Below are 23,123 nucleotides of genomic sequence, written 5' to 3' on the forward strand. Positions count from 1 at the left end.
TTAATCAAGGTGACTTAAGTAATTTCGTAAATTTTGGTTCTTCCAATTAATTTAAAACTAACCCAAGGTGATTGAAGTAATTAAAACAAGAATGAAAAAAATATATATAACTGAAATCTGCTTACTGCAGTTCGCAAAAAAAAAAAAATACAATTCGTGATTTTGATTTTTAGGACGTTTTAGATAATGGTTTCTTCACGAAATAGGTAACAAAACTCATTTGAAAACTATCTATATCTTTAATTGAATCTGAAACATCAAAACAAAAGCGAATTTTTGCGAAGAACAATTCTGTTGACTTTTTATTTTAAAACTTTGATTTTAAAATTAACGATCCATATGAGGAATTTGATGCTCAAACTTTGCAGATAGTTTACTTAGATAATTCCTAACGATATGGCATTAATACATTTTTAAATTAACCTCGATTTCATAGTTTATGGAAAAATGAAACAAAACAGAGTTATCGAGTTCTTTTTTTTTAGAAACAGTTTAATTCAACAGACTTAAATAGATACTAATTGTTGTAATCGATTTTGATAGTGGAAGGGAATTGGAATAACTGAAATAATCATTTGGATGGATCGAGTATATAAAGAAAATTAGGCGTCAGTTTCTCTTGACCAAACAACAAGACAAGGATAAAAAAAATGAATAAATAAATATATAAAAATAAAGACTAGATACAATGGATAACAAATTTGGCTGTATTGAGACTTTTGGGAAGACAAAGCTTCACGAGCGAGATATAATATCAAGAAAAAAAATTACAGTGAAACAAATACTGATAACGACACATTTATCTGTTTCTTTATTCACTTTAAAAACCCGTTATATAAATAATTAGATATGATTCAGGTTAATTTATACTGATTATTTAATTACATTTTAATTTATTAAATATAATACAGATTAATTTATAAGAAGATATCTGTATTTAACTTAGTTTATACAGATTAATTTATTTTATTAAATATAATAACCTTTATATATTATTCATAATAATAATAATATTGATAAATAAAATGATAACAATAAATAATCATAATAACTAAAAATTAAAATACAGTTTTATATATTATACTAAATAATAGAATAATGATATTAATCATTAAAATTAATAATGAAAGTAAATATGATGATATTAATATAACATGTACTTTAACTTGTAAATAAATATATATGTTACAATTTCTTAATCATGTAGTATTTAATATAATACATACATATATATTTATATATATATATATATATATATATATATATATATATATATATATATATATATATATATATATATATATATATATATATATATATATTTACCAACATTTGTTCGTGAATCGTCGGGCATGGTCAAAACGGTATCTAATTGTCTGAATATAGTTTCAAAACTTTCTAGACTCAACATTACAGATTTTGCTTTTCATGTCGGAAACATATAAAGATTAGGGTTTAAATTTAGTCGGAAATTTCCGGGTCGTTACAGTACCCACCCGTTAAAGAAATTTCGTCCCCGAAATTTGATCTAGATCGTCATGACTAACAATAAAATGTTTTTATGACGAATATGAATTGATTGCTAGAGTTTTATCACCATTTAGTAATAGTGGTAAAACAATTCGATTATGTGAAGCGTACGAGTGAAGCTATCATAAGAGATTGAGATAGAGATTTAACTTTTGACGTAGTCACAGTGAATTTTCCGGGATTTAAGGGATTTAAAAGAAAATCTTGAAAATCTAAAAGATTTGATTCTTCGGCGAATAAGGAAATTATGATCTTCTTTGATTTAATGTGCCAATCTGTTTTGATTTCCCTGTCGGATATATTGTTATAAATTCCCCCCTTCGTTTTTCTCATTCTCCACACCTTTAATTCTTTTTCCCTCTACTCATTCCTTAATATGCTCCATCCAATCCTGATTCTTGATATACTCTTAATCTTCACATCTGTCATCCTTCTCTTTCATCTACCACCAGAAGAATCTATTTACTTCTACTATACTCTTGGGTTTATAGTGTTTCTAGTTCTCCCGTGTCTTTATATTGCTATATGCATTGATATACACGGGTTATAGTTTCTGGGTGGTTGTTGGGTTTTATATCTTTCCTTATATTTTGATTTCCCTGCTTCCGTCTCCCTTAATCATTGTCATCAACAGTTAATACTCTCTCCTATTTGCTGTAATTTATACTCCAATTTCTATTTCAGGGTTTTGTCCTTTCGTTTCTTCTTCTTGTGATTAAGCATCTCTTGAAATGATCTGGAATTCGTAGGTATGAAATTTGGAATTAACATAGCTAATGCTTTTAGAGAGAAATGGTAATGGCACGATTTTGATTTGTCAAATTACCAGAATATCATGGGAAAGACCGAATCATCAAGAAATATTTTCTTGATATTTTTAGAATTTAGATAGAATGTAAGAGCCGCGTAACATGGCACATGATGATGGTACTGTGAATCATCACATTCCATTAGAAACTCAACATGACTTACTGTAATATAATGAAGTTGATCAAGTTTCATTATATTATACTAATTCATGCATCAGTTCCCAACACTGCTTCAAAACATTCCTATTTTAAACTCGAAGGTTTCAGGATTTTAGAAACTAACACAGTTTCCTTTATATTGTAACGCAGATATTACAGAGAGATAAATGATTTCAGATAAGGATAGTGGTGAAAATATCTTCAGAAATATTGAGGATATTTTTAATGAAAGATATGATAATATCTTGGAATTTCTAATGTCGAAGGATGATGATGAAGATTGACCCGTAAGGGTTTAGATTCAGAAGCAAGGTGTTTGCTACAGAATTGTCATAATTCTTTATGTACAAGTTTAGTCCTTGTAACTTGTTCAGAGTCTCCTTCACGGTTTGCTCAATCCGGTTTTCAGTACCAAATTTTCTATCGAGCGTTCCTAACACTTCCTTCTTTTATCATCAACTTTTGGTCATTAAGACCATCTACAACATGCTGCTTCGTCAGCATTTTCAAAGTTATCGGATCTGGGTCATTGGTTATCAAATCAAGATGGTTTCAGGAGAATTGTATTTTTAGATGATTAAACGCTGATGGTAATATGATGGGTTATAAAAGGTTCTCCGGTAACGATGGCGAAAGGACAAAGTATAAATATCGAGATTATAATAGGAGTAGTCTCACTGAGAAGTCGAAGTAGAGCTGTGACAAAATTAACTTCCTGAAAAGAAATTGTAGGGTTGTTTTTTTTTTTTTTTTTTTTTGCTAATAAATGGCAAAGGATTCAACACGATATGTGTTAAACTATGAATTTGGATTTGAAAGTTTTTCAGATGCATAAATCTTTTTTTTCCGTAGATGAAGTGTGGTTGGTTCATCTTTCCGATCGAGGTGTTTTCAAGAATCATGAAAAGTTGTGAATGCGAATTGTAATCGTCAAGATACGAATGAGGTTTAAGATAGAATCAAGTGGCAAACTTGAAGATTAGTTTAGTTTCATATGTTATAATCAATATTTTAATTCATTTTACTTGTCCATAGTTAGCAGTCTATTAGTCCGATTGTCCAATGGTCCGATAGTTCAACAGTTCAATATATTCATATATAATTTAATATACATAATTAATACGTATCGTGACCCATGTACCGGTCTCAGTGTCGATCACAACTCAAAGTATATATATATATTTTGGAATCAACTCTGACCGTGTATAGCCAACTCTCACCTTCACATATAGAGTGTCTATGGTTGTTCCAAAATATATATATAGATGGGTCAATATGATAAGTCGAAACCTTGCATACGTGTCCCGTTATTTAAAATGCGTAAAATAAATAAATATATATCATGACCCATTATACAACGTGTTGTCTCAGAATTAATCCGACGTATTGTTGTACATGTGTCCCGACAGTATGTACAGTGCAGAAATTAAAATTGCGAGAAGGTAAATTGCGATAAATTAAATGTTAATCAGTTAGCTGGGAATAGTTAGCCGGAGCAGTTAGCGTGGAATCCTTAACAGATTTTTCAATTAGTTAATTCGTGTGTTTCTAACAATTTTTTTTATTATATCCAATGTTTTCTTCATTATGCCACTTGTTGGATTATGATAGGTCAAAATCCAAATATGAAATTTGAACGGAAATGGTTATTCTGGGGTAAGCGGGTACGTATATCGGTAGTTGTAAGTAGGATAGTAAATGATCTTTGAATCAGATTCGAAGAATGTACAGTATAACTTATTAATGTGAATTCTAAATATTTCTCGGGTACTACCCACCCCTTAAAATATTTTCATCATTAACAGTTTGTACAAAAGAATATTTAATTACAATCTTTATAAAAATATACTTGCATATATATTTTCTTCAGATGTAATTACGGATCTAATGAGTCAATAAGGTATTAAACTCATTTGATTTATTGTTAATACTGGATTACATGATCTCTAAAACATTAGAGATTTCATAATCACCATGTCGAACGAAGATATAGGAGGTAGAACGTTACGTAAAGCGAAGGTAATCGATGTAGAACGATATATAGAGCGAAGATTATACTTGAAGTACAGATGATGATATTGAGGCGTGTGATGTTGATATCCGAGGTACAGATCGTGACGTTGAGATTTATGACGTGATTGTGGTTGGGGTGATAAGAGTATTATCGGCGTTGATGATGGTGGTACGGTTTATGCTGCTGGTGTTGCTGCTGGTGTTTGTAACCTCCGCACCAAATTTTCCAAAGCCATTACTCGAGCACGTGGTTCGTTAACTTCTTATATTATGTCGAGATGATTGACGATTGAAACGAGCGGGTGAGTAAGATTCAAATATAGGATAATATATAATCGTGACGGGATACTCTAGAAATGAGAGGGTAAATGGTTTCTCGAACAGGTTCGCCGGTAAGTGCTTTCAGGTTCATTGCCAAGAGGGCAATTTGAGAAGGATCTTTGATGTGAAATGATTTTCGAATATAGGATGATATTCTAACTTCATAGAATATCTATAATACTAAAGATTTCGTTGCCTACAGAGGAACTTACGGCATATGACAAGCAAGTCTACAGATGCGCTAAGATATGAATTTTTGTCTATACACTATCGATGCACTAAATGCAGTAAGACGTGTCTAGACTAAAGAATGATAAGCAGGCAATTCCCTAAAGATGATAAGCAGATGGTTTCCGACTAGAAATGATAAGCAAAAATTTTGAAAGGCCGACACGGTCAAAGTCCAGACTCACTAATGTATCCTAACAACTACCAGTTAGACACACTAAGGGGAGACGTGGTTCGCTAAGACCAACGCTCTGATACCAACTGAAACGACCGGTCCTAATCCTCCCGGACGTAGTCTTCAACAGTTGGTCCCATTACGATAATCGACTCCAAATAATATCTTTAACATGAGCTAATGCACAGCGGAAGACTTAATTCGTACCTGAGAATAACATGCTTTAAAACGTCAACATAAAGTTGGTGAGATATATAGGTTTGATGCTAGCAGCGTTATAACAATGGACCACAAGATTTAAAGTTTATACATAATACACTCCTCGTGTATAGAAGAGACGTTGAGCACTTGGTAACCATACTTAACATTTAAATCACAGCAGCATACTCTTAAATAAACCCTACATCGTACCAAGTGTAGTAACGAAACAAAGTACTGTGCAACCGTTAAATGCTGGTCGTCCAGCCCGGTTGGGGTTGTCAGGCCCGATAGATCTATCAACAGGATTCGTGTTTACGCTCCTCACGTAAATATTAGCTACCAAGTATAAAGAGATATGCCATGGTACAACTCAACGTAGAATTTATATTTTTGATCACTTGTGTCCATAACGTAAATCATTTATAAAAACAGCGCATGTATTCTCAGCCCAAAATATTTAGAGTTAAAAGGGAACTATATACTCACCTAATGTATTTTGTAGTAAAAATACATATAACATCATTGAACAAGTGTAAGGTTGGCCTCGGATTCACGAACCTATATCATTTGTATATTTATTAATACATATAATTATAATCAAACAAGCCTTTATATATATTTTTATTATTATTGATAAGATTTTTATATCAATACTTAGATATTTTATTATTTAACTAAATAACTCCATTTTTATATATAAAAATATTAATATAGTTAAGTTATACATATTAAATATTTTTTTATATGAAGATCATTTGTTTGTGAAGTTAATAATTTTGGTATTACTAATATTAATAATAATAACGATACTATATAATGATAAAAGTAGTAATAATAATATTGTTATTATGGATAATGATATTCATAATGATAATGATACTTAGTTGAATTATAATAACTATAATAACAATAATTATAATAATTTTAACGATTCCTCTTTATTTAAAATTTTAATCATTTTCATAATAATATCACAATTTCTATATTTGTAATCTTAATAATATCACTAAAAATCTTTATTTTTGTATCCAGAATAATCATAATGGTTATAATACATATAATAATGATAATAATAATAATAGTAATTTTAACCATTTTATTACAACTAATGGTTTATTAATAATACTTATGTTTATAATAATAATTCTAATATTTAATATTATTCAATATGATAATTAATTTCATTAGGTTATTAGTAATTACTATAATTGTAATAATCATAATAAGTGATAAATAAAATTGTTAAAAATTTTAAGACTAATAATACTAATAATAATAATAAACATAATAATAATAAATTTGGATGGAAAACTACCTCAAAAGGAACCTTTAAAAAAATATTGTCACTAACGGGACTCGAACCCGCGACCTCCTGCTCACACCCTAACACGCTTAACCAGTCGTCTGGATCTGTTTTTCTGATTTTTATGCCGTGGTTTAAATATATATTCAGTATATTCCTGACACCATGTTCTTCTTCTTCCTTACCCGTTAAATCATCCACATCAGATTAATCAAGGTGACTTAAGTAATTTCGTAAATTTTAGTTTTTCCAATTAATTTAAAACTAACCCAAGGTGATTGAAGTAATTAAAACAAGAATGAAAAAAAATATATATAACTGAAATCTGCTTACTGCAGTTCGCAAAAAAAAAATACAATTCGTGATTTTGATTTTTAGGACGTTTTAGATAATGGTTTCTTCACGAAATAGGTAACAAAACTCATTTGAAAACTATCTGTATCTTTAATTGAATCTGAAACATCAAAACAAAAGCGAATTTTTGCGAAGAACAATTCTGTTGACTTTTTATTTTAAAACTTTGATTTTAAAATTAACGATCCATATGAGGAATTTGATGCTCAAACTTTGCAGATAGTTTACTTAGATAATTCCTAACGACATGGCATTAATACATTTTTAAATTAACCTCGATTTCATAGTTTATGGAAAAATGAAACAAAACAGAGTTATCGAGTTCTTTTTTTTTTAGAAACAGTTTAATTCAACAGACTTAAATAGATACTAATTGTTGTAATCGATTTTGATAGTGGAGGGGAATTGGAATAACTGAAATAATCATTTGGATGGATCGAGTATATAAAGAAAATTAGGCGTCGGTTTCTCTTGACCAAACAACAAGACAAGGATAAAAAAAATGAATAAATAAATATATAAAAATAAAGACTAGATACAATGGATAACAAATTTGGCTGTATTGAGACTTTTGGGAAGACAAAGCTTCACGAGCGAGATATAATATCAAGAAAAAAAATTACAGTGAAACAAATACTGATAACGACACATTTATCTGTTTCTTTATTCACTTTAAAAACCCGTTATATAAATAATTAGATATGATTCAGGTTAATTTATACTGATTATTTAATTACATTTTAATTTATTAAATATAATACATATTAATTTATAAGAAGATATCTGTATTTAACTTAGTTTATACAGATTAATTTATTTTATTAAATATAATAACCTTTATATATTATTCATAATAATAATAATATTGATAAATAAAATGATAACAATAAATAATCATAATAACTAAAAATTAAAATACAGTTTTATATATTATACTAAATAATAGAATAATGATATTAATCATTAAAATTAATAATGAAAGTAAATATGATGATATTAATATAACATGTACTTTAACTTGTAATTAAATATATATGTTACAATTTCTTAATCATGTAGTATTTAATATAATACATACATATATATTTATATATATATATATATATATATATATATATATATATATATATATATATATATATATATATATATATATATATATATATTTACCAACATTTGTTCGTGAATCGTCGGGCATGGTCAAAACGGTATCTAATTGTCTGAATATAGTTTCAAAACTTTCTAGACTCAACATTACAGATTTTGCTTTTCGTGTCGGAAACATATAAAGATTAGGGTTTAAATTTAGTCGGAAATTTCCGGGTCGTTACATGGTGTCTCGAACAGGTTCGCCGGTAAGCGCTTCAGGTTCATTGTCAATAGGTGAATTCGGTTGGTGGAAAGGGTCACCTTCTTTTTGTCTTCCATGATTAAGGAGGCTACGAACCCATCCCTAATTCATCCAGAATAAATGATGGCCAATCGGTTGATCCATTCCGGTTACACTGCTTTCGGAGCTTAGGTGAAACTCCATATCGGAATAGCTATCGGAATTCGAGGAATTCGAACTGGTTGAGGAATTCATCTCGTACGATTAGATGAATGATTTTCGATAAGAAATAGATTATAGGATGTAGATTAGTACCTTGCAATACATAATTTACATATGCATATATAATACTAAAATCCCATAAGTTACGGAGGAATCTACGGAAGCTATCAGGCAAAGGTAACAATAACAAGTACGCTAAGATATGAATTTATCTATACACTATCTATGCAATAGAGGCAGTAAGACGTATCTAGATTAAGAGTGATAAGCAAGTGATTCTCTAAGAATGATAAACAGGCAATTTTCGACACGAAATGATAAGCAAAACTTTTGACATGCAGACACGGTCGAAGTCCAGACTCACTAATGCATCTAAGCAACTATCAGTTAGACACACTAATGCATGACCTAGTTCACTAAAACCACCGCTCTGATACCACATGTCATACCCCGTCCAAATCCTCTTAGACGAATACAATAACATCTGGTTCCATCGCGATGAACTGACGTATAAATGCCATGAATGACTCCAAGTAATATCTCTAAAATGAGCAAATGCACAGCGGAATATTTCTTTCATACCTGGTAATAAACATGCTTTCAAGTGTCAACCAAAAGGTTGGTGAGTTCATAGGTTTATCATAAAACAATAAAATTCATCATTTTGATAGACCACGAGATTTAAATCCTGCATGGTACAAATGGGCCCGAATCCTATACCCACCTGTAATGTACATGCGATATATTTTAAATACAGTACATCTTTCTCGTGTATGAAATCATCCTTCATAAATCTTAGTAAGCGTACACATATCTTGTGCACAAAAATAACATACACATAACTTGTGTATAAAATCATTCTCTCGATACATAACATTCATATCAATTGGTGACAATTATCATGTCCATATAATTCAATGGTGGCAATTATCATGTCCACATAATTCAATGGTGGCAATTATCATGTCCACATAATTCAATGGTGGCAATTATCATGTCCACATAATTCAATAATAATCCGTAGAACTTCTGTCTGCATAATAATTCATTCAAGGAATGTTTTGCTTGTGTCTATCTCGTCAAACATTTATAAACGCATTTCATGTATTCACAGTTCAAAATATATTTCTAAAGCATTTAATAAAGCAGTTGTAAAAACAGCGCATGTATTCTCAGTCCCAAAAATGTAAAGAGTAAAAGGGAATCAAATGAACTCACCATACTGTATTTTGTAGTTAAAATACATATGACTAAATTGAACAATGCAGGGTTGGCCTCGGATTCACGAACCTATATCAATTATATATATTAAAACATATACTCATAATCGAGCAGGTTCCTATATTATTATTCATTGTTATTTTAATAAATTATGTGTTTCATTAATAACATAATTAAGTATATTTATTTCATATCCTTTAGATAAATAATTGGTAGTTATTATGAAAATATTAATTGTGTTATGTGATATGTACTAAATATATTCTTATATAGTATTTTATTTGGTAAATTAATAATAAATAAAAATTTGTATCTCTTTATGATAATAATAATACTAATATAATTAGATTTAGAAATGATACTAATATTAATAGTTTTGATAATTATACTAATAATAATAATAACAATAATAATAATAATAATAATGATAATGATAATTCTTATAATTATAAAATGATACTAATACTAATATTAATGAAAATAATAATAAATTTTATTATTTTCAAAATAATATCATAATCATAATAATAATAATAATAATAATAATAATAATAATACATATATTAGTAGTAATAATAATGATAAGGATATTAATTAATTATACTAATAATCTTATGACTAATATTAGTAATAATAATTACTTAATAACAAATATAACAAATATCAATAACAATATCAATAACAATATCAATAACAATAGTAATAATAATGAAATAATTATAAAAATAATAAAAATCACTACCTCTCAAGAATAGGCTTAAAAAGAAATAGATGCCACCAGTGGGACTCGAACCCGAGACCTCTCATTCCCTTAACACGCCCTTTAACCATCTGATCTAACTTGTCTTTTTTTAGAATATTTCGTATCTTAATTCTATCTAACCTTATTTATGTTTCATCTCCTTCATTTTCAATATCACTTCGCCATAACTCGCTGTACATCATCCATTATCATTATTTCATTTTCTTCTTCGTATATCATCAGAATCATCAACAACTTCGTTATTATCACAGGATCATCGAATAACATCATTGTTCATTATCGCTACTGTTCATCATCTTTACCCTTAAATGGGTTTCGATGGTTGTTACAATTTGAAGATGGATGTTGATCAGAAACATTACTAGGAACAAAACGTAAACGAGTAGGTGTGTAGTGATAGCTTTCGGAGAAGGACTCGATCAGAAACAAATTAACCAGTGGTGGCGATGGTTTAGGAAGCTGTTTTGGAAGGATTTTATGGTGGTGTTGGTATTTGAATATAACCAGAAACATAGCAGTAATGAGATCCAAAGGTGATGGTTTGGTGAAGTTCTTCGAATATGGTAGAAACCATGATCAAACTGAAATAGTTGCAGTTTTTTGTTTTGGGGAAGATGATCAACAGTAATAGGAAGCAACAACAACGGTTTCAAAGGTTTTGTGGTGGTTTGTTTTGAAACAGAAACAAGTGACAATAGCAGGAGTTTACTATTTTGCACCGGAAGTAGAAACAGAAAAGATATAGCAGTAGCGAAATAGTGAACGGAGGTGATGAGAGGGGTGAGGTGGTAGATGGCGTGTGTGGAGGATGATGGTGGTAGAAGTTGGTGATTGATATAGGTGTGAAAGTATTGGTTTAATCACCGAATAAAACACGATACCCGTTCGAATAGTGGTAATGGTTTATGTCGTTGGTTGTGGTTGCAACAAGAGAGAAGGAGAGAAGAGATGAAACGTGACATTTTGGTTTCTTTGTTTTGTTTGAAACAGAAATTCGAGTTGCAGCAACTATTTAAGTAAGGTGGTGTTATGGGTTTCGTTTGAACTAGAAACCATTAGCAAGTAGCGAAGTAATTTGGGTTGGTTCTAGTGGTGTTCCATTTATATACATTAAAGTGTATTATATATACATATATATATTTAGGAATATGAATTTGCAAGTTGTAGGTGATTAAATGGGTTTAGAGAGTTCAAGGTGATGGTTGTCTCTGATTTAAGTGAGTTAGACAATGATGGCAGTGGTGGAAACATAAGGTCTGATGGTAAGAGTGGCGAGTTATATGTATATATATCTATATGGCTTGTATGTATATTTATATATATAGAAGGATACTGGTGATCCAATAAGTTGAAGAAAGAAAGAGGAAACACTCTGGTCCCAATTTGTTATAAGTCATATACATATATAAATATAGATTGTAAGGAAAAGTTAGCATAACATCAATTCAATCATGTATATACAATAAACAGATATCGATATCAAGTAGTAAACAAAGACACACGTTTAAATTGGAAGGCTGCTAATATGATTTGAAAATATCTGCCGACAGTTTATCCCGGATGGCTATATCGTGCCCACTGCTAAACAGTTAACGTACAAAAGTGTTCCTAAAAATCCCAAATTTTTAGATTAAATATATTTAATTATTTCACTCATTAACTGTTTGAAACCTGCTCAAAAAGGTTCGATAATTATTTATTTTATGTTCCAATTAATATGTACGGAGTACTAATATTTAAACTAAAAAAGATAAAAATATTTTTAACAAATCTAAAATCTTCGTAATCAATTTACAGTTCAACTTTTATTTTAAATCTTCATGAACATGGGTTATATCTATATTAAAACTAACGAATCGTCAACCGAGTGCTACTGACGTTTACTAATTAGGCTCAAAATCAATTATTTTTAATATATTCTCTTTCTATATATAAACAGTTTTAAATAGCAAGTTTAACTACTAAATAAATATATTATATATCTTTAAACCATTGAATTTAATATAATTTATATATTTACAAGTAATATTTATATACATATTTATATATATAAATATATATCTATATATTTATAATAATAGTTTTTATTACATCGCATATTATTTTTCATATTTATTTTCAACAATTAAATCATATATTATTTCAAATAATATTTCAAATTAATGTATATGTATCTATTTACATATAGTTGTTCGTGAATCATCGAGAATGGTCGAAGGTCAATTGAATTTACAAAACAGTTCAAAGTTTTTTTTTTAGACTCAACTTTACAGACTTTGCTTATCGTGTCGGAATCATATAAGAATTAAGTTTAAATTTGGTCGAAAATTGCCGGGTCGTCACATGTATAATATTGTCTAAAAACTGCATTCGAAGACTTAAGTTATTGTGTAATATTATTGTAAACCATTATGTAATGGTCGATTGAAAACGCTATATTTTAGATTATCATTATTTGATAATCTTCGTAATATTTTAAACCTTTATCGATAAAATAAAGGTTATGGTTTGTTTTAAAAACGAATGCAGTCTTTGAAAAACGTCTCATATAGAGGTCAAAACCTCGCAACGAAACCAATTAATATGAAACATTTATAATTAATATGAACGGGACATTTCAATAATATGCTACACTACGACACATAACCATGGTTAACCAATCGTACAAGGGATGGTACTCAAATTTCCCATCGGTGTTCATAACAACCATTAGAGTACTTACCACGTCGTACACTAATCCCACGGGTGGCATCTTAACACGTCGATGCTTCACCCCGGGTGACGTCTTAACACGTCGACACTTCACCCGTGATAGTCCTTGGAGTGGCATCTTAACACGTCGATACTTCACTTCGAGTGGTGTCTTAACACGTCGACACTTCACTCTTCGTCTTACTTGGGGTGGCATCTTAACACGTCGATACTTCACCCCGAATGGCGTCTTAACACGTTGACACTTCATCCATTACTTTACTTTGAGTGGTGTCTTAGCACATCGACACTTCACTCGTCACGTGAAATGTGGTGTCTTAGCACATCGACACTACACATCTCATCACATTGACACTTCACTCGTCACGTGAAATGTGGTGTCTTAGCACATCGACACTACACATCTCATGCTATAACAAATAAATACATTATATACCTACGCATATAATTATTCCACTCACCTCGTGAACTCGAGCATTACAAACCATGCGAGAAATCTCCACCACACGCAACCGAGCAAACCTTTACCTATAATACACATATAGGTATACACATAATCAACATACAATTTCTACAAGAGAATTCGACGCCAACACCCTTAACTAAGGGTTTATACCTACCTCCACAATCCGCCCATTTAGACACCTAAAGTGGACTTCACCAATTACCACTACGGGTGGTAATTCCGACCAACACAACAAAGTACAATTTAATCCAAATCATACTTTACACCAATTAGATCAAACTTAGGTCTTAACACTAAATTACTACTTAGGTAGTAATCATTTCAAACGCCAGTTACACCAAAAACCCCCAACACGTGCAATATTGACCCATATGGCTTTTGACCACGTTTGACTTTTGTTAAAATGTCATTTTAACCCAAAAACACTTCCCGCGATTACTTTCATTCAAAAACGTCATTTAACACTTAACAAAAGTGTTTAACATTCCTTTGACCAAAACTAGTGTCAACATCTAGTTTGACCCAATTCAATTTACCCATTTTGACCAAAGTCATAAAAATGCCCAAACTAATCATTAATCACTAACACAAGTGAAAATGGCCCTAATACACCAGTTAAACCAAAAAAACAAGTGTTAAACCCTTAACTTACCCAATTTGACACATAAATCCTAATTTTGACCCAATTCAAAATTAGTCAACCCAAATACACCCAAAAGGGTTCCAACACTTTCAAAATTACTAAACTAAGTGGTTACACCCAAAACCAAAGCCTAATCGTTCCCAAAACGTCAATCAACCCAAAACCCGCCATGTATAAAAAATAATTAGTTTCCATAAACCCACTTCATCATCTAAATGGGTTTTACAACTAAAAAGCTCAAAACCCTAATTTGAATATCAAATCATAAAGATGAATTTCGAAGTTAGAACTTACCATCACTACCACAACGTAGCTAAGAATGCAAGGAACAACTTTAACACTCGAACCTTCACCCGATTCAAGCTTCGTCTTCTCCAATCGAAGCTTTCTCTCTCTAAAACTCACCCTCTCTCTCTCTAAATAAGATGGGAGTGTTTGTGTGGGTGAAAATGAGGCCTGAAAGAGCCTTGGATCAGTTTTGATGATCTTAGACCGACCCCAAAGTGAAAAGACCAAAACACCCCAAAATATACCCTTTAAAAATATTAAAATATCACAGCTGGCCCGTCAGGCCATTTGGAGGTCGTAACTTTCAAACCGTAACTCCGTTTTCGATGAATCAAATATCGTTGGAAATGTAATGAGATTTCCTATCCAATGGTAAGGTTTTGGAACACCAACTCAAATTTATTTGAGATCCAAATATACGCTTACACTCCTCGTAATTCGAATGACGTCTAAAAAAACACGTAACTGAAAAACGGGGTGTTACAAAAAGACATCTTTTCTCGCAAAATCGCACCACACACCAAACACCACCGACTGTTCGTGGTGCTTGTTATTTTGTGTCTTTGGCCAAAATGTTCTATCTATCATAACTTTTGACTCGTAGCTCCGATTTAGTCACCGTTTTTTTCAAATCGTATATTTTTTCGGGATCTATCAGTTGGAAAACAGCCGTAGGCGGTTTATCCCAAATATTTTTCGAAATGAGACCTCGAAAGCCTTCAAATTTGAATTTTTTCGATTTTGATCATTTTGAATTTCATTCATATTATTCCTTTTGTGTATGCATGACTTAGCATGTTACATATTGTTTTAAGGCCTATTATTTCACTCGCAATGTAATTAGGTATAACGCATATAAATTTGAATCAAATGTCACTTCATTAAACACGCTTTTTTAAATCATTAGTATGTGCCGCCAGATGGAGTACCATTCTGCGGCGCATAACCTTCGGTTTCAGATTGTGCTGAAATTCTCGAGATCACCCTTAAAAGACCCTAACATCATGACTCCTGAATAGTGTCTTGATATCGAGGTCGTCAGGATGCCAATAAAAGACATTTTACTCATTTTTAATTTTCTATTTGAACGTTTTCTATTTATATCTTATTATTAGTTTTGTGTATGCATGACTTAGCATGGTATATATCGTTTTAAGGCCTGTTATTTCAATCGCAATGTAATTATGTATAACCGGTATAAATTTGAATCTAATGTCACTTCATTAAACACGTTTTTTTAAATCATTAGTATGCGCCGCCAGATGGAGTACCATTTGGCGGCGCATAACCTTCGGTTTTGAGATTGTGCCGAATTTCTCAAGATCACCCTAAAACGGACGAACGAGCAAGACTCTCTGAACGTGCTTGCCATTCTAAATCGTCTAGATTCCGAAAAAGACATCTTTTCTCGCAAAATTGCACCACACACCAAACACCACCGACTGTTCGTGGTGCTTGGTGTTTTGTGTCTTTGGCCAAAATGTTCTATCTATCGTATCTTTTGACTCGTAGCTCCGATTTAGTCACCGTTTTTTTCAAATCGTATATTTTTTCGGGATCTATCAGTTGGAAAACAGCCGTAGGCGGTTTATCTCAAATATTTTTCAAAATGAGACCTCGAAAGCCTTTAAATTTGAATTTTTTCGATTTTGACCATTTTGTATTTCATTCATATTATTCCTTTTGTGTATGCATGACTTAACATGTTACATATTGTTTTAAGGCCTATTATTTCACTCGCAATGTAATTAGGTATAACACATATAAATTTGAATCAAATGTCACTTCATTAAACACGCTTTTTTAAATCATTAGTATGTGCCGCCAGATGGAGTACCATTTGGCGGCGCATAACCTTCGATTTCAGATTGTGCTGAAATTCTCGAGATCACCCTAAAAAGACCCTAACATCATGAATCCTGGATAGTGTCTTGACATCGAGGTCATCAGAATGCCAATAAAAGACATTTTACTCATTTTTAATTTTCTCTTTGAACGTTTTCTATTTATATCTTATTATTAATTTTGTGTATGCATGACTTAGCATGGTATATATCGTTTTAAGGCCTGTTATTTCAATCGCAATGTAATTATGTATAGCTGGTATAAATTTGAATCTAATGTCACTTCATTAAACACGTTTTTTTAAATCATTAGTATACGCCGCCAGATGGAGTACCATTTGGCGGCGCTTAACCTTCGATTTCATATTGTGCCGAATTTCTCAAGATCACCCTAAAACGGACGAACGAGCAAGACTCTCTGAATGTGCTTGACATTCGAAATCTTCTAGATTCCAAAAGAGACATCTTTCCTCGCAAAATTGCACCACGCACCAAACACCACCGACTGTTCGTGGTGCTTGGTGTTTTGTGTCTTTGGCCAAAATGTTCTATCTATCGTATCTTTTGACTCGTAGCTCCGATTTAGTCATCGTTTTTTTTCAAATCGTATATTTTTTCGGGATCTATCCGTTGGAAAACTCCCGTTGGCAGTTTGTTCCAAATGTTTTTCGAAACAAGACCTCGAAATCCTTCAAATTTGCCTTTTTTCGATTTTGACTGTTTTGAAATTCATTCATATTATTCCTTTTGTGTATGCATGACTTAGCATGGTACATATTATTTTAAGGCCTATTATTTTACTCGCAATGTAATTATGTATAACGCATATAAATTTGAAACTAATGTCACTTCATTAAACACGCTTTTTTTAAATCATTAATATGCGTCGCCAAATGGAGTAGCATTTGGCGGCGCATAACCTTCGGTTTCAGGTTGTGCTAAAATTCTTGAGATCAACCTAAAACGACCCTAATATCAAGACTCCTAGATAGTGTCTTGACATCGAGGTCTTCAGGATGCTGAAAATAGACATTTTACTCATTATTAATGTTCTCTTTGAATGTTTTCAATTTATATCTTATTATTAGTTTTGTGTATGCATGACTTAGCATGGTATATATCGTTTTAAGGCCTATTATTTCATTCGCAATGTAATTATGTATAACCGGTATAAATTTAAATCTAATGTCACTTCATTAAACACGCTTTTTTAAATCAGTATTATGCGCCGCCAGATGGGGTACCATTTGGCGGCGCATAACCTTCGGTTTCAGATTGTGCTGAAATTCTCAAGATCACCCTAAAACGGCCGAACGAGAAAGACTCTCTGAACGTGCTTTCCATTCGAGGTCATCTAGATTCTAAAAAAGACATCTTTCCTCGCAAAATTGCACCACGCACCAAACACCACCGACTGTTCGTGGTGATTGGTGTTTTGTGACTTTGGCCAAAATGTTCGATCTATCGTATCTTTTGACTCATAGCTCCGATTTAGTCACCGTTTTTTTCAAATCATGTATTTTTCTGGATCTATCCGTTGGCGAACTGCAGTAGGCTGTTTGTCCGAAATATTTTTCGAAAAGAGACCTCGAAAGCCTTCAAATTTGCCTTTTTCGATTTTGACCGTTTTGAATTTCATTCATATTATTCCTTTTGTGTATGCATGACTTAGCATGGTACATATTGTTTTAAGGCCTATTATTTTACTCGCAATGTAATTATGTATAATGCATATAAATTTGAATCTAAAGTCACTTCAATAAACACGCTTTTTAAATCATTAATATGCGCCGCCAGAAGGAGTACCATTTGGCGGCGCATAACCTTCGATTTCAGATTGTGCTGAAATTCTCGATATTACCCTAAAACGACCCTAACATCAAGACTCATGGATAGTGTCTTGACATCGAGGTCGTCAGGATGCCGAAAAAAGACATTTTACTCATTATTAATGTTCTCTTTGAACGTTTTCAATTTATATCTTATTATTAGTTTTGTGTATGCATGACTTAGTATGGTATATATCATTTTAAGGCCTATTATTTCACTCGCAATGTAATTATGTATAACCGGTCATTTGAATCTAATATCACTTCATTAAACACGTTTTTTTAAATCATTATTATGCGCCGCCAGATGGAGTACCATTTGGCGGCGCATAACCTTCGGTTTCAGATTGTGCTGAAATTCTCAAGATCACCCTAAAACGGACGAACGAGTAAGACTCACTGAACATGCTTGCCATTCGAAGTAGTCTAGATTTTGAAAAAGACATCTTTCCTCACAAAATCGCACCACGCACCAAACACCACCGACGGTTCGTGGTGCTTGGGGTTTATTGTCTTTGGCCAAAATGTTCGATCTATCATATCTTTTGACTCATAGCTCCAATTTAGTCACCGTTTTTTTTCAAATCGTGTTTTTTTCGGGATCTATCCATTGCCAAATGCCGTAGGCGGTTTGTCCCAAATATTTTTCGAAACGAGACGTCAAAAGCCTTCATATTTGCCTTTTTTTGATTTTAACCGTTTTGAATTCCATTCATATTATTCATTTGTGTATGCATGACTTAGCATGGTACATATTGTTTTAAAGCCTATTATTTTACTTGCAGTGTTATTATGTATAACGCATATAAATTTGAATCTAATGTTACTTCATTAAACACACTTTTTTAAATCATTAATATGCGCCGCCAGATGGAGTACCATTTGGTGGCGCATAACCTTCGGTTTAAGATTGTGTTGAAATTCTCAAGATCACCCTAAAATGGTCAAACAAGCAAGACTCTCTGAATGTTCTTACCATTCGAGGTTGTCTAGATTCCGAAAAAGACACATTTCCTCGCAAAATCGCACCAAACACCAAACACCACCGACTGTTCGTGGTGCTTGTTGGTTTGTGTCTTTGGCCAAAATGTTCTATCTATCGTATCTTTTGACTCATAGCTCCGATTTAGTCACCGTTTTTTTCAAATCGTATATTTTTTTGGGATCTATCCGTTGGTAAACTTCTGTAGTAGGTTTCTCCCAAATATTTTTCGAAACGAGACCTCTAAAGCCTTCAAATTTGCCTTTTTTCGATTTTGACCGTTTTGAATTTCATTCATATTATTCATTTGTGTATGCATGACTTAGCATGGTACATATTATTTTAAGGCCTATTATTTTATTTGCAATGTAATTATGTATAACACATATAAATTTGACTCTAATGTTACTTCATTAAACACGCTTTTTTAAATTATTAATATGCGCCGCCAGATGGAGTACCATTTGGCGGCGCATAACCTTCGATTTCAGATTGTGCTGAAATTCTCGAGATCACCCTAAAACAACCCTAACATCAAGACTCCTGGATAGTGTCTTGACAACGAGGTCGTCAGGATGCTGAAAAAAGACATTTTACTCATTATTAATGTTCTCTTTGAACGTTTTCAATTTATATCTTATTATTTGTTTTGTGTATGCATGACTTAGCATGGTATATATCGTTTTAAGGCCTATTATTTCACTCGCAATGTAATTATGTATAACCGGTATAAATTTAAATCTAATGTCACTTCATTAAACACATTTTTTTTAAATCATTATTATGCGCCACTAGATGGAGTACCATTTGGCGGCGCATAACCTTCGGTTTCAGATTGTGCTGAAATTCTCAAGATCACCCTAAAACGGACGAACGAGCAACACTCTCTGAACGTGCTTGCCATTCAAAGTCGTCTAGATTCCCAAAAAGACATCTTTTCTCGCAAAATTACAACTCGCACCAAACACCACCGACGGTTCGTGGTGCTTGGGGTTTATTGTCTTTGGCCAAAATGTTCGATCTATCATAACCTTTGACTCGTAGCTTCGATTTAGTCACTGTTTTTTTCAAATCGTGTATTATTTCGGGATCTATCCGTTGTAAAACTACCGTAGGCAGTTTGTCACAAATATTTCTCGAAACGAGACCTCGAAAGCCTTCAAATTTGTCTTTTTTTGATTTTGACCGTTTTGAATTTCATTCATATTATTCATTTGTGTATGCATGACTTAGCATGGTACATATTATTTTAAGGCCTACTATTTTACTCACAATGTTATTATGTATAACGCATATAAATTTGAATCTAATGTAACTTCATTAAACACGCTTTTTTAAATCATTAATATGCACCGCCAGATGGAGTACCATTTGGCGGCACATAACCTTCGGTTTCAGATTGTGCTGAAATTCTCAAGATCACCCTGTAAGTAACTAGGGGGGTGAATAGTTACTTAGTGGTTTCTTAAAACTTTTTCGAAATCTTTAACGATGAAACATAAGTTTTAAGTGTGGAAGCGTTTGTATTTGTTAATACAAGTATGTAAAGAATGTAACTGACCAAACACAAGGATTTATAGTGGTTCGGGTGGATGTTAACTAATCCACCTTAATCCACTCCGTAATTCTACGCATTGAGACTTTTCTTCACTATGATACCCCAAACCCGGTGGAGTGTTCGGATACAACACTAGCTCCTCGATAAGCCGCTACTTATGAACCCTTGCGTCCCTTTGAAGAATTCACAAAGACCAAATACTCTTACCACAAGATCCTAATGCTCTAGCCTAGTGAAATTACAACTACCTTCTAGATCCCTTTAAGAATATAGCTTACAAGTAAACTTATAGCTAAGCTTACAATCACTCATAGTTCTTCAATAGGTCACACCAACTTAATTCCCAAAGGAATTGATCAACTTCCTAGATCTCTTTAAGGAAGTTGAATCATTAAGCAAGATGGTGTTTCCTATCATAAGAACTATCTAACTTCCTTAACCCCCTAAGGAAGTGTCTTACAAAGTAAACTTAAAGATACAAATGATAAGCATAAAGTTTACATTTCAATTCTACTTAGTGTAAGTAGAATCTCTCTTTCTCTCTTATAATCTCTCCATAGATGTGTGCTTGAGGCTTGGGAGATTAGTTGATATGACTTTGAAAGAATGTTGGAAAGATGTGGTCTTCTAGTTTGGCAAAGTGGTGTATTTATATTCCAAGAAAATATTGACAGACAAAACTGCGGTCGAACCACGGTCGACCTTACAGGCAGCCGTACAACTTCTATCAGCATTTCAACATATCCGTTGGAGCTCCTTTTTCTTTGAATTTTTAGCTTCTTTACCTAATATAGAGCCTTCAAAATATGCTTAATACACCTAGAAGTTAACTCCATTACCCCTTTGATCTTGGACATATGTATGGAGGTTGACATGTGCTAGCTAAAGAGGAAAGTCCATTGTCCTTGACCATTGTCATTAATTTCCTTAAAAGGTAAATGCAGATTTTTGTCCCTTGGCAAACCACTAGCATCCAAAATTGATTTCCCAAATCTTTAAACCCTAGTCTTCATCTTTGATGGAAGTATCTTGCCCATTGGAACCTTGTTACAACTCCATTGAACTAGTTTGAGAACACTTTGACTAGTTGCACTAATCACAAAGATACATCACTACATTCCAAACCTCATACACATGTCTTCACCAACTTGTCTTTTCTTTGATGGAAGTATCTTGCTCTTTGGAACATTGTTACATCTCAAATGAACTAGTTTGAATCTAGTTGGAACTTAATGATCCTTGTTACAACCTTGACTAGCTTGAACTAATTACATTTACATAGATACAATGGTACTTAAAACTAATGGGAGAGCACCTCTTTAATTGGGACTTTAATGACCATTATTAGTATGTTTAAATGACATTATGTAATAGTATAAAAAGATATAACACTTGTGTGTTTAATCTTATTTCAAGTTAAATTGTCATTAAGGTGTCATTAGGTGTGATTTCTCAAGATTAATATCTTTTGGTTCAAAACTCTTTTGAAATCAAAGAAGGCAACTATTATAAGTATGTTTAAAAAGGTTTTGTAAATTATAGATGCCTCAAACTGTTCTAACTCAAAGTGGTTGAATTTGATTACAGTGAAAATTGTGGTCGATCCACGGTCGGCCGTGAGGTTGACCGTAGATCAACAGTTTTGTAAAATGGTGCAGCCATTGGAACAGGACATCTACGGTCAGATCCGAGGTCGACCGTGGTGCAGCCGTATAGCAGTTTTAGCAAGTTAATTATTTATGTATTGGTCTTTTGCTAGAGATAGTGTAGGCTTATGAACTCATGTCGTCTTACATATGATTAAGCACTTATCTCTTTTATGTCATCATCAAAACAAAGTGATTAACTTTTGAATATAATAATTCAATTCTTAACCAACATTCTCCCCCTTTTTGATGATGACAAACATATGAGTAAGTGTTTAGTTATGTAAGCTGACATAAGTGTTAACATCACTTACCATACACTTTCTCCCCCTTTTGTCGAAGCAAAAAGGTTAGCTCCCCTAGAACTAAGTGCGCCCTAGAGTTATGCTCCCCTTTGAATCATACATAGTAGAAGATCTTATGGCTCCCCCTTAAAACATACACATTCATAAGATCAAGTAAGGAGTGATATGAACTCAACGAGCTAGATAAACCTTCAATCAAGGGTTAGTGCACACATATAATA

The sequence above is a fragment of the Rutidosis leptorrhynchoides genome, chromosome 4 (assembly GCF_046630445.1).
Source record: "Rutidosis leptorrhynchoides isolate AG116_Rl617_1_P2 chromosome 4, CSIRO_AGI_Rlap_v1, whole genome shotgun sequence".
NCBI classification, from domain to species: Eukaryota; Viridiplantae; Streptophyta; class Magnoliopsida; order Asterales; family Asteraceae; genus Rutidosis; species Rutidosis leptorrhynchoides.